The sequence below is a fragment of the Spea bombifrons genome, chromosome 2 (assembly GCF_027358695.1).
Source record: "Spea bombifrons isolate aSpeBom1 chromosome 2, aSpeBom1.2.pri, whole genome shotgun sequence".
Lineage (NCBI taxonomy): Eukaryota > Metazoa > Chordata > Amphibia > Anura > Pelobatidae > Spea > Spea bombifrons.
In genome coordinates this window covers 115,540,205-115,550,979 of record NC_071088.1, presented here as the reverse complement: position 1 = coordinate 115,550,979, position 10,775 = coordinate 115,540,205, and positions in this window count along the sequence as shown.

Here is a 10,775-nt window from a genome sequence, read left to right as displayed (position 1 = left end):
ATTATTTGTATTATTCATATTTATTTGCTGGGAACACGTATTTATCATGTGGCACAAAAGCAGACATTGATAAATTGTTGCTATAGACACTGAAAATAATTCTTAAAAAATATGTTTTGATGCTATGCAGACCTCCACAGGAAAAAATAAAATGTCTAAGTGGGACAGCACCTCTAGATTACTTTTCAATAACAAACTTCTCATAAATTCCTCTTGACCGCATCTCATTCTAGTTTTCCATTTTATCATTCGAAGGAACAAGCCCAATAGGGAAATAGATATTTCATGAAATTCTTAATCCCTGTTACATATGCTTTTTGACGCCCTGTTCCATAGCTATTTTTGTATGTGCTAATTAAGTTTAATTTCTTGAGCACTCATTACATAGGAAGTAGTGGTATTTTCCTTCTTAGAATTGCCATGTCAGAGGTCTGGAAACGACCCAGCAGCCCTTTAACCATGATTCATAACATTCATGCAAGATTTTGCGTTGAATGTCTCTGATGATAAAGTCTTATCATATATGCAGTATTCTTCAGTATTCTTTTTGGTTATTGGAACTTATCAACAACAGGATAAAATAAATGATTACTTCTGACTTCTAGGATAATGAATATGGAAGGTTACAATCATTGGGTTGTATATAGGATTACTGATAAAAATGTATATAGATGACATGGAGGGAGGAGGGCAAGAACATTTAGTAATTATAATAATAATTCCGCAATAACATTTCTAAAACACTGGTCCAATTTTCATATGAAACATGAAACTTTTTTTAGCATGCCTCTTATTATTATTTATTGATTTAGGGTGATATAGGGATAACAAGAGGTATATCTTATAAAGAATTTGGATGTCTAAGTATGTAAGACATCTTTTATTTGAGTTTTAAGTACAAAAATTAAGACTTTTTTAATGTAATATCACATTTAAAGTTCCATTCAAATGGTTTCATGATAGTTGCTACTGGGTATATTACAGGCATACCTGGGAACTTCTGGGTTCCAGCTACCCGGAGCCTTCCCTTGGGGGATGTGGCCAGGACTGCACACTGCAGTGGGAAACACCCCCATTTAAAGGAAAAATGGGCGGGGAGCGGGGTGTGTCAAGAACCCGCTCCCACGACCCAGAGGATTCGGGTCTTGACCCAGAGAACCGGAAGAGCAGCGCTCACCCAGCAATCTCCGGGTCAAACCCGGAGAGTTCCCAGGTATGATTACAGGTTATTATTTTATGGTAAGGGTAGTCATGATGGTGGAAAATATCAGAAAAAGGAAATATTGATAAGTGGATTTACTTCGGATCGGAGGCCACAATCAGTGTCTTGCCCCGAACCTTTTAACTTTAAAGATGGCCATCCATACCTTCAGCATGTAGGAATCCAGTTTGCAATGTTTGGTAGAGAGGGTTACATTAGAAATAAATCTTTCCTTTCTCTTCCTGGTGATACTGATTAAAGGGACAGGATAATGTTCTTGAAATGTATTAATGCATATTAAAGTACTTTAGTAACATACTTAGCTTAGGGAAAAGCTGCATCTCTCCTTCTCCTGCATGGTTGTACAATTCTCACCACTGATTGGCTGTTTGAAGCACTGAAATCAATGGGAGGACCTTCTGCGCATGCCTACAGGTCTCATTAGATACACACCACTCAAAATTACAACAATACGTACCGGTATATCACTGCAAGGAGATGTGTCTGGCTGAAGATTTCTCATGCACTCAAAATAGTGGCGGGAGAGGGAAAAGGCAAATGAATATGTGGGATTCTGCAGAATGCACCATGCTCATAAATTCATAAAAAAACAACACAATTTCTGCTCAAAAATTTTGAAGAGAAACACACAGAACCAGGTACAGTTGATTTATATGACTTAACAATATTTTGACGCAATCTGTTATATTTTCCAAAGCATAGACCTCTCAGTCAGCAGAAGCCAGTTGAAGGTAATTGAATTGATGGAGGGTGGATACGTAAACTCATACAATGAAACAGCCAAACCTGCACCATTTTATAGTTAAAATGCAATCTATTATATATATATATATATATATATATATATATATATATATATATATATATATATCAGCAAGTCCTAAAAGGTGTTTATGTTTCACGTACTCATCTATCCATGTTCGTCATCTGCTTCTGAAGCTAGTCTCAGCAGCCTGGAAATCTCCAGATCAGAACACTGCAGATATTTTGTCACATGCAAACTGGAGCGCAATTTATTCAGGTAAACATGGATGCTGCCAATAGTCTCTAATGTCTTTATATATACGCCATGGATTTCCAAAAAATGTTGACAATGCTTCGCATATGAGCGGCTGATGTCAGAGCAGGCTAGCACTGAAGTCTGAAATGTGGCTGGGAAAGGTGACACTCAACTGTAGCAAACAAACTGTATTGCCAGGTACCCTACATATAAGCTAAATATGCAAAAAACATTATGTGCATGTCCTTTTATTGTACTTGTGACCGCAGAAGAGCTGCCCAAGGTCAGAACTATGGCCGCCCCAAAGGTAAATACATCACTGTGTGCCCGGGCCAAAATGGTATGTTGTTATGCTCAAGTAACGTGTGGCTGGGCGGCTGAGTGTGTGGTACTCTCGGCCAGTGGCGGGTGTGGTAGACGGCCAGTCTAGGCCTGCACTCAGCTTTGGTATACCCAGCCATTGGCCACGAATACATCATTAGATGTCTGTTGGCCTTAAAAGTGCCTGGGTGTTTCCATTCCAGATGGTTAGCTGTATACTATAGAAAAATAAACCTACAATTATTTCTAAAGCTTAAAATGAATAATCACTTTACTACAGAAGTCCCACATACTATATTCTATTTTTATACATTGCCTTCAGGATTAACATGCTTTTGAATCTTAGTCAACCTTTTCCTTCATGAAAGCCTAAATTAGACACAATGGCATTAGAGGATGCAGTTGATCCTATGATATAATTACCAAAGCACAGTAATTTATGTTACATGGCCTGTGTTTAAGTGTAGAACAGGATTATGTTATAATGAAAACAGACAATCAAAGACTTATTGGTAGCGTTGCTTTTCTTTTAGCATATTCTAAGCATATTTTCTCTTTTAATTAAGAGGGAGCTCCACCCAGATTAGGAGATCTAAATCTGTTTAATATTGGATAATTGAAGATAATAATTGGAAGCTTACAATGCAATATCTAGTATTTGTTTATTTTGCCAGATAAATCTAAAGTATACTACTAAGTATGCATTGTGCAATGGACATAGCTAACAGGTAGCTTCCCAGTTACTCAGCTACAGTTTACCCCAGCCCCAGCCAGCAGGCACCTAGCCATATACTGAGCGAGGTGATATAGCTGTTACATCAAAGGGTATAATTATGATGGAGGGGCAATTTTTTTCAGAAATAGAACACTCACTTTTTAGGGAATCAAACAGCTGGAAAATATTTTTGCCTGACATTTTTAGTATTAAAAATCTATACACAGATCAGCCATAACTGATAACTGACCCATTGAGGCATGGACTCAACTAAACTTCTGAAGTTGTGCTATGGTATCTGGCACCAAGACGTTAGCAGCAGATCCTTTAAGTCCTCCATAGATGCGTCCTGGTGCATGTTCTCCAGGTAAGTGATGGCAGATGCAACTGGCCTTCCACGTGTTGTAAAAGAAAAAGTGATTCACCAGACCAGGTCACCTTCTTCAATTGCTCCGTGGTCCAGTTCTAATGCTCACGTGCCCATCGTAGGTGCTTTTGAGCAGCAGACAGGGGTCAGCATGGGCACCCTGACTGGTCTGCGGCTACACAGCCCCATACACAACAAACTGCGATGCACTGTGTGTTCTGAAACCTTTCTATCAGAACCAGCATTAACTTTTTTCAGCAATTTGAGCTACAGTAGCTTGTCTATTGGATTTAAACACCTGTCATACCTGCCTCTCTGCCACAAATTTACAAAACACAAGCACAGGATGAAGAGGTCGCCAATGGCACAGAATATCAGTAATTCTGGTAACAGAACAATGTTATTCTACTACAGACAAGAGAGAATGTTTCATTTTTTATAGGGAGTTCTTTAATTGGTATATGTATTTAATATGAAATCAGAAGTACTGCAGACTGTATTAAAACTCATATAAACATAATGTAAAATAATATTTACACAACCATCTGCTACTCTGTACAACTCCAACATGTTGGAGGCATCACTATGGCAATGAACACAAACAGTCCCTCATGGATAGCAATCCCTGGCTACACTTGTACATTCATTATACGCACAAATACATACCTCCCAACATTTCAAAATGTGAAAGAGGGATACTTTTTTTTTTTAATCACTCTCGCGGAACTCACCAATACAAGCAATTGCACTTTACAATGTCGTGCTTGCGTCACCACTTAAAACACGTTCATTTTTGTCAGCACAGTCATGCATATTAAAAATAACCAACACGGTGAACTGAATTCACATGAGGCTCAGACATACTACTTCCATGATGCTGGCTGATGCAGTTAACAGTAGATAAAGCTCCAGATGTTAGCTGTGAATTACAATTCACATGATGCTCAGCCTGCCAGGTGTGCACGATGACTAGGCATCGTGGGAGTTGTAATTCACAACTAACACCTGTCACATCATCTGCTGTTAACTACAGTTCACACCTGCCTTTACACACACACACACACACACATACAAATGCACTGCCCTTACACACACCTGCCTTTACACACACATATACACATACACTGCCCTTACACACACATATACACATACACTGCCCTTACACAAACCTTCCTTTACACACACATATACACATACACTGCCTTTACACACACATACACTGACCTTACACACACCTGCCTTTACACACACATATATACATACACTACCCTTACACACACCTGCCTTTACACACACACACACACATATATACACATATACTGCCCTTATACACATATATACACATAGCACTGCCAGTGGTGGCAAATGCAACTGGTTTAACACTCTTAGTGAATATGATGGGAGTACCTGCCTGACGTGCTTGACCATCATCTGGCAGTGGTTAATTACTGAATTCCTTAGTGAAGAATACAAATTAATATCCTGTTTAGTCACATCTGTGGTTTGTGGTCACCTTGCCAGCACCTAAAAGGACTACATGGTATCCACAATTGCAGAAATTGGGAGAAACACAGCCATTAGGGACATTTGCCACACTGGTTTTGAGCTCTTGGTGTTTTTGTTCAGTGTAACCGCATCATGCACTAAATAGGCCTCAGCTGGATGATTAATGTCCTCAATATTGAATTTGTGTTCAATAAAGCTGTGGCCAGTGGCGGAACTACCGGGGTCGCAGGGGCCGCGACTGCAACCGGGCCCTGGAGTTCTGCCAGTCATGGGGGCCCAAGGGGTGCCGAGCGGTTGCTGAAAACGACCGCTCGGCAACTCTTGGGCCCCCCTGACTGACAGAAATCCAGGATGCCTCCGCTCCCCGCCGCTGCTGCCGCCGTCCCCGCTGCCGCCGTCGCCGCTGCTGCCGCCGTCGCCACTGCTACCGCAGCTGCCGCCGTCGCCGCTGCTGCCTGCCTCAGCGCTGCCCAGAGTGCAGTGTTGGGAGCGTGAGGCGTTTGTCTCGGGTGCCGGCGCTTCACGCTGAGCGCCGGCATATGACGTCATATGCCGGCGCTCAGCAGTGAAGCGCCGGCACCCGAGACAAATGCCTCACGCTCCCAACACAGGAGTTGACGGTAAGTGACCTACAAAGGGGGGGGCAGGGAGGGAGTGGGTAGATCGTGAGAAGAAGGGGGGGTAGGGAGAGAGTGGGTAGATCGTGAGAAGGGGCGGTATGGATGGAGTGGGTAGATCGTGAGAAGGGGGTAGGGAGGGAGTGGGTAGATCGTGAGAAGGGGGGGTAGGGAGGGAGTGGGTAGTTCGTGAGAAGGGGGGTAGGGAGTTAGTGGGTAGAACGTGAGAAGGGGGGTAGGGAGGGAGTGGGTAGATCGTGAGAAAGGGGGGTAGGGAGAGAGTGGGTAGATCGTGAGAAGGAGGGGGTAGGGAGGGAGAGGGTAGATCGGGAGAAAGGGATAGATGGGTTGGGGGGGGCTTAACAGATTCTCGCACCGGGGCCCTGAGGTTTGTAGTTACGCCCCTGGCTGTGGCGAAGCCTTTGTCCACATATTTGTGTCTGTTGTCTTATTCAGGAAGAGTAAAGATATTCTACTAATATCTGTATGGATGCTATAGGGCTAAGCAGTCATGATAATCTAATGACCGCAGTCATGTTTCAATCTGCCAAAAACTACAGAACAGAGAACACTTCATGACTTTGCTTTTATAGAGGTTGTCTTCTCAAGCGGGGATTCATACACAGAAAGATTTTTCTGGTATAATGAACGGCATAATCACTGTAGCAACAAATGCAATGTTACAGCTGACCTGTTTATGTCTACCAAATCTCACTGATATCGCTGTTTATACTTGGATCATTATTATTATTTCTGCGTTATGCTATACAGGACACAACTGCCATGCCTGCTCTGGTGTCCAACTCTATGGCCTTGTGAGTTCTGCGGCTCAAACGCACCACAAAAATGCAGTAAGATCTCAGCTTGCAATGTTTTCAGGTAGGATAAAATGGGACATAACTATCATTTTTTTTAACTCAAGTAAAAAAAAAAAATGTGTGCATCTATTTGTATCCAAAAATATTCACTGGAGGCATTACAAAGCATACTGTTTATGGGACAAAGATGGCACAGGTAGCGTGTTTATGGCACAAAGATGGCACAGGGCGGGCAGTTTGGGGACAAAGTTGACTCATGCTGGGCTGTTTGGGGACAAAGATGGCAAGTCATATGTGTGTCATTTGGGTGCTGGTCAGGTTCTATGTTGGCAATGTAGATGCCAGGGCAGGCCTTTGGGATGTGCAACCTGTGATCTATGCCTGTAATTTAGGGGTTTTATCTATACCTTTAATCCTGAGTTTTTATGGGGCTAATAGTAATATATATTGGCAGCACGGGTTAATATTAATATATATTGGCAGCAGGGGCATATATTAATATATATTGGCAGGAGGGTCTAATATTAAAGAATGAAAACTAACTGCCAGTTCTGCTGTTATTTTGAAATCATATTTCAATCACAGTCTTTACTTCAAAGCGATAAATACATATTATGTAGTTAAAAATGCATGTCTGACGCAATTTAAAGTCCCCCCGAAAATGGTTAACTTTTGCGTAGTATTCCATTAAAACAAGTGTCGATACAGAGTCTTGTAGAGAGGGACAAGAAGGGCAGTGGTACCTAAAGTCCTTCCTCAGCCCTTTTCTAAAGCAGACTCTGCACCCTTCCTGTGGCCTTTGTTGGCTCCAGTTGGGGAGGATTATGGAAGGAAAATCCCTGCCAGTTAGATTGATAAATATTTTGTGGATTTGTGTGCTCCGAGATGATATTTTTCAACACACTGAGTTGAAATTCTGAGAAAGAACGCCTCTTTCCAATGCTTTTTTTTATACAGCACGTACGCATTGTACATGGTAACCTGGGTCGGGTAGATGGCCACACAAGGTACGGCTGTAAGCCCTGACCTGCTAGACCCCCCCCCCATGTTCTTATTTCAGTCTATGATGCACTGTGTTTTCATCATGTATGGTTGACAGTAGATACACATCCTTAGGGTGTACCTTAGGGTGTGTACTTTAGGATGCAATAGTTGCTGAGGGGAAGCCTTTATTATGTTTCCTAATTATGGAACAGACAAGGGAGTCATAGAAATCTAAATAGTTCTGGGCTTGCATAAAAACTGTCTACCCAGAGGTGGTGGCCTTTATTTAGAAAGGACAGTCGTAGGTACCTTACAATTTTGCCAAAAGGAGGATTTAGCTTGCTGTACGTCCCTCATAAATCCTAAAGTACAGCGTACTGATATCTGAATCTGTTCACGATTCGGGGGGGAAATGGGGTTGATAATATTTGTGCTCCAATACAACCTTAATGGAGGTTTTTTTTTAACAATACCCATTAATATAGTCAATGCCCCAAATCTTTTGATTTCATGTGGGTAAGTGGGGTGCCAGATGTCACGTTTTTCTCAGCATGTGGTAATGTCTGTTTTGTATATTGCCATTTTCAATGTTATTGTTAAGTTCACTGATTACAAAAGAAAGATGGTTAAGAATCAGTGATTTTAATATTAACTTGTGGTGTAAATATAAGAAAATGACAACAGCCTTTGGCCTTTGGCTAAGATAATGCAGCCTTAAAATGACCCAATTTAGCGTTCTGATCTCGTGGTCTGCCATCTTTGTGAGTAACAGAGGTGCGGCTGTAGACGGCCCCTGAGATATTCTAAATTGTGTGTGTAATATATTTATATAAGGGAGAGGTTTTCTTAGTTTGGCTGGTATTTGGATTCCACCAAATTAGGGCGGCTTTTTAAAGGACAAATTTTATGTTTTCTATGAATGTTTCAATAACTAGATGCACTTATACAGAATAAAAAGTCGCTCGTATTCCTAAACACAGCATAGCAAGTTAAAGGGACAGGGACGTGATCCCCCACTGCTTTATAAAAAAACTTAGCTTTGTTGTCCCTTTAAAGGAACATTTGTGTACGTTTTTTCATGTAACTATTATAACTTTTAAATCTCCTCAGGTTTGTCTATCCTTCGCTCAACCCAGCAGCCCTGCAAAGAAAGCGTGATGCAAAAAAAAGACAGGCTACCATGTTGGAGTTCAGTTCAGATATCGCAGCTTCCAGGATGATTAAAACGTTTCTCAAACCAAAAATAATGACTGATTTTCTTTATTTGCTGAAACTTTCACGTTTTGTATATCAAATACATGGATTGACAGAACATCTATCATATGCAAAACTTGAACCAGGTGTAATAGCAATATTAGTAATATGTCCAAGTCTTTACAAGAATATGTAAAACTTGGAAACGTCATTGTAAAGAAAGTTTGGAAAATTCATTTATATTCCTTTCACTTTCAGATCATATAGGAGCTAAAAGCTTTGCTTAATATTTTTAAATATGAAAAGCAGTTGATCTCTGTGGAAAATACCAAGATGATTTATATTTGACAACACAATGCTACAATTTTAATACAAAATAGGAGACCCGTAGAATGTAGAATGTAGCATGACAGATGTCCTTCAGCACCTGCTGGCCTTAAAGTGCCAGGGCCACTTTTCTTCCCCAGTCCGGCCCTAGGCATAGACATTCTGGAAATCCGGTCTAACTTGCTTCCACATATGTCAAAATAATAGAGGTGCTTTGGAGTTTGATTAGTGTGGCTTATGTGAAATTTGTATACAGTTCCAACACAGATGAATAATATCTTATTGTTTGTTTGCTTGTTTTAAGGTATCAGGTGTTACAGCCACCAGATTTTTGAAAATGACATATACACTGTAAAACCACCTCACCTCAGTGAGAAATAGGGATATAGTCATATAATTCCCATGGGAAAATAGAATATTTAGTCCAAGTTGATACCTTTTATTGGACCTACATTGCAGAAAGATGTAAAGTTACATAAGATTTTGGGGACCTCAGAGGTCTCTTTTTCAGAACAGAAGATGAGACTACTGAGGTCACAAAAGCTAGTGAAACTTTGCCCAATAAAAGCGATCACCCACAAGTACTGTTCCTCCTCTCAAAATGATCCTATTTGTATGTTTTATTTTATAGATACATACATATGTTTTATAAATTGCTGTGATGGTTTATTATATTACTTGCATATACATGCAGATACATGCACCTTGGCATGAACCTGAATATGCTAATTGTATTTTTGTATTTTTTAAATAGATAAAATAGCGACCAATGAAGGGAGCCAGCAGAGAGCATTAAAGAGGCAGTCACATGGAATATACATTATTCTTTGAACACTAAAAAACAGTAGACACTAAGGTAGTACAATATTGAAAAAAATATGTTAATTAATTTTGTTCTAATAAACGTCCTTTTTCTGCAGTCCTGTAGCCAGTCATACACATCCAAGGACTCACATTGAACTCAATAGAAGAAACAGCAGTTTATCGCTATATTCAGCTACCATGCATGTGATTGGTTGGTTCTACCACTTTCAATAGGAGCTCTATTCCCACTGCGCAAGAACTGTACTTAAGTATGATGATATGGATGAGTATGTTAGGGGATATGATGAAATTAAGGGGTGAACATGGTGGTACTGAAAAAAAAAAAAAGGTATACGATCCTACAAATTACGTGCACAATAACGGTACTATGACATATGGGTCTGGTATGTTATTCCCAGTCTAGACCTGCCCTACGGATAGTTTCACGTTTACATTTTCTGTCTTGTATTTTGTTACAAACCACCTTTGCGAGAAATAAAACCCATCCATCCACAGTCCTTTCTGCATACATGTTGTACATACAATTATAAATAAACACCTATTTCCGCATAAGTTTCAAGACACAAATACCCTAATGAACGCCAGGCATTACCATTAGAAACAAAGAAATCTAGAATCTGAAGACAAATAAGAACCAGTCTGCCCAGTGTGCTCGTTTTTCCTGCTTTAAAGACTCAAACCTTTATCGGTGGTTGGTCTTGTCTTAGATTCAGGATAGTCATAAACCTATCCCATACTTGTTTAAATTCCTTTACTGTGTTAAAATCTTTTGCTTCTGATGGGCGGCTGTTCCACTTATCTACTATTCTCACAGTAAAGTAAGCTAAGCATTCTAAAGTTTAGCAGGTTAAAATCGTTAGGATAAAATGAGAAAAGGAT